Source organism: Aplysia californica, unplaced genomic scaffold (assembly GCF_000002075.1).
Source record: "Aplysia californica isolate F4 #8 unplaced genomic scaffold, AplCal3.0 scaffold00980, whole genome shotgun sequence".
Classification (NCBI taxonomy): domain Eukaryota; kingdom Metazoa; phylum Mollusca; class Gastropoda; order Aplysiida; family Aplysiidae; genus Aplysia; species Aplysia californica.
This window is the reverse complement of record NW_004798250.1, coordinates 25,113-28,967: the sequence shown is the minus strand read 5'-3', so window position 1 is coordinate 28,967 and position 3,855 is coordinate 25,113. Positions and strand designations below refer to the sequence as shown.

The 3,855-nt window shown below is 40.6% G+C and overlaps 1 protein-coding gene across 1 annotated transcript in view; it reads left to right on the top strand.

Moving 5' to 3' along the window:
- Positions 1 to 431: 431 nt before the first annotated feature.
- Positions 432 to 3,855, top strand: part of LOC118478803 (box A-binding factor-like) — a gene marked incomplete at its 3' end in the record, with an annotated part of 5,253 nt that continues 1,829 nt past the window's right edge. Inside the window, exon 1 of the mRNA XM_035973065.1 lies at positions 432 to 741. The remainder of the gene's footprint in view (positions 742 to 3,855) is intronic.

Below are 3,855 nucleotides of genomic sequence, written 5' to 3'. Positions count from 1 at the left end.
CCCCTCCCTCTCTCTCTCTCTCTCTCTCTCTCTCAGCTCTCCTACTCTTTCTCCGCTCTCCCTCTCTTTCTTACGTTTTAATTCGCTCTCTTACTCTCACATTCTCCCGCATTTCTATATCTTTTTGGCTCCGTGTTTCGATCTGTCTCTGTTCTCTCTCTTCCCATCTCTCTCCCCATCTCTCTCGCCACCTCTCTCCCTATCTCTCTCCCAGTCTCTCTCCCCATCTCTCGCCCCTCTCCAAGCACAAACCTTGCAGTTCTCAGTTCTCAGTCGATAGCCCACCTCCTGGGGGGCCGAGCCATGCATCAATCTGAGCCCTTGACTCCGCCCCCGAGCCGCCTCGCTCTCTCATAGGTCGCCCTAGACGTCACGTGACGCCTCCCCCTCGCCTCCCCGCTGTCACTCTGGCCAGGATAATTTTCCTTCATTTATTTTAGATTTGTCTCGCCAAGAACGGACAGGTAATTCTGAGAGAGGACTCATTGACAAGCGAATACACTCGAACGAGCGATTTTTGAAAACGACTGCTGTGCTAAGACACAGAGGGAAGAATAGGCCATCACACCAGGACACATGCAAACCGACAACAGATAGAGGAAGGAGGAGAAGAAAAAGAGGAGAGTCTTGAAGGCGATTGGGAGTGTTGGAATACGCGGAAATTCTGAAACAAGTGGGAAAACGATTAAGCCGCGCTGTGCTGTCGTCTCCCAGACGGATCGACGTGTGTCGCACACAGAGGTAGGGATTACTACACACCTAAGTTGTGCACCCTTGTTGTGTAATCAAGATTGTTGGTCAGGTTCTGGTGGTCGGACCTTCTTACTAGACGTGCACACCCATGCATTTTTCCAAAGACGTATGATGAGAACGACTAATGTGTTTGTTTTTATTTTTTGCCGTATTAATAAAACAAAAACAAACAAAAACTCTCCATTTGGTTTATGAAATAGGTAAAACATATAACCGAGGCCACGAGTTTTAGTACAAAGAAAGATCTATGTTTTGTTTTTTCTTTTGTTGTTGTTGGGTTTTTTTCAGTACCAAAGTTGTGAACAATTAACACTGTTATGTATGTGATCTAAACCATTACAAAAAGCATCCCTAATTCCGTAAAATATTCATTTTGGTTTTTTTATAACAGCACACTGCAAGTCGTAAAGACATCCACGTACCATTTATACAGGAATAGGAGTTGAGGCAATTTAACATAACTTTCCAGTACAGTAATAGATCTATATTGCTATTATTGCGCGAGTGTTGCAAAGCCTTTGAGGGAACAAGATCTTATTTGAAAAGTTCCAATTTCTTGGATTTTGGCTTCCTTTACTTGTAGACTGCTCCGCTGAAGTTGTCAAGTTGTTCTTTATCCTCTTGAAACGATCGATGAGTCAATCATCTTTGAAACGGGTTTCTGAAGTAGCGCTTGATGTGTTGTGTAATACGGCATAGCCTAGGTCATTCTTTTCAGTAGGAAATCTCAAAGATGGTTTAGATAATCTATGTGAGCCGTAGAAAGAACTCATGATTGAAATGCTCAATACAATTGACAAAGGCTGCACATTCTTTCATTACTGGATCATAAAATTGATAACAGAAGTGTGTTTGTTTTTTATTGGGTTTTTTTCAAAATCATAATATGGATCAAGAAAAATGACTAATGCTGTAAACAAATTTTCATAGAAGAACTGAGTGGTCAGTGGTCAGCCCCTATGCTCCCCGGCGGCCAATTAGTACGGAACATGACAATAATGTGGGGTAATAGCTAAGGGACGACTTTGTCCAGAACACTTGAAGGGCACGAATTTTGTTATGGTATATGTATTAAAAATGTTTTACACAGAAATTATAACAGTTGTATTGATATCACTTAGAGTTTGGGGTTTTAAAAAAATGAACCTACCATAAGACGCACAACGTGGTGTAAATTCTATTCAGAAATTATTGCATCATATCTGCGCTAATGAATAATTGATTCAAAACAGACGAAGTGTTTTGTTCTTTTCGAATTGCCACTGTAATTCTCATTGCGAGTTTTCATCGAGAATGCAATAAATGTTTGGTTTTTGACATCGACCTTATAGATCAACTGTGTATATACGATTAATGTACAGTACACTCTGCATTGGGACTCCACGTTTCCTGTCAATAACTGGGCTTTATTTTTGGCAACAGAAAGGCAAAACTCCCTTTTCTACAGTCTCAACCTTGTCACAGCAATATTACCAGGAATCCAAAATCCGCGGCTGTGTAAATTAAAAGGCTAACATAAATGCAATAAATCAATACGCATCTTGATTTTCAGAAAGATTCAGAATTCGCTTCAGAATCTAACCTTGCTCGAGCCTCTGCTAAAGATTTCTGATTCATCAAGGTAATGGACAATATCAGAACACACGACTTACTAATCCTCAACAGCAGATTTGTTGAATCGGAGAAATGGCAAGTTATTAGCGTCTACTAACATTAGTTCGTTGGTGACATGTTCCGTACGGAAGCGATTGGAACTGCACACCTATGTAATGTATAGTCAAGATTTCTCATGACGCTCAGGTCAATAACGCTGTAGTTTAATAGGATCCCAAGAGTAGTGCGATGTTGATGTTTTAGTTTCTATTTTCTAATTGTTTATATAAAATTGAAAGAAAAAGAGGCAGGAGTAGACCCAGAGCAACATAATAAGAACAAACAGATTGGAGTCAAGAAAAAATCAGGATAATGTGGATTTTTTTAGAGCGCCCGAGCTAATGATTGGAGAACCTTGATTGCCGATGACTATCGCAGATCTAACACTTGATGATGAGGATTCTAACGGAACCTCGGCATCTGAGGTATAGTGGTTTAGTCTTTTGCCCTCGCACGCAGAATACCTTTCTTTGATTCCACGTTGGGAGAATATTATGGCTATAGAGTATTTCTGGCCCTCTGTTGGGACGTTGCACCCCTAACCTGTCAGTCCCGCTTTTCTTGACAGGTAGGGTCGAAGCCCGCCTCCTTAATGATGAAAGTTAGGTCGATGGAAGCATAAAAACAACAACAACAAACAAGCAGAAAAAAGAAACATTAATTCCATTAATTTTATATATATATGTACATCGTATATGTATGGAAAATTAGTCCCTACCACAAAGTTTGGAACTGTACACCTGAGTTATGCAATGCCGTGCAATCAAGATTTTTAATGATGTTCTGGTCAACAATGCAGTAGCAATGTGTTTTCAAAGACTTTCCGTAAAAATAGGGATGCTCAAGTGTATTTGTTTTATTTAGTGACTACTTTTCAAACTGTTAAGTCTGTTGTGACCACAGAAACCCTGCAATTATCGTAATTAATATAGAAGAATGGCGTGTAGTACTTTCCAGTGATCATGTTCATGTGTGTCCGTACCTGATGTGCGAAGTGAAGATGAGTGCTTCCCTGTGTGTATTTGTGTATGTGTATGTGTGTGCATGTGTGTTTGTGTGTGTGTATGTGTGTGTGTGTGTGTGTGTGTGCGTGTGTGTGTATGTGTGTGCGTGTGTGTGTGTGCTAGCACATGTTTGATGTGTACACAGGCACTACCAATCATTTGCTACAGCTAGGCATTTCTTACAAAAATGAGCGTTCCAAGGAAGGAAACAAAATACATACATGCGTATACGTGTACAATAGTGGTATTCTCTTAGTGGGTTCATCAGAGCAGTTTACAAAGGAGAAGAGAGTTAACTAAGTGCGCTAACTATAGGGCTCACGGTGAAATGATTTTTATCAAGAGCATATTTCTGGTGTTGAAAGAAAAAGCTAGGCATGGCACATGCGTACATACAACGACAATGCACTAGTTAACCAAAGAGAGAGAGAGAGAGAGGGATGGG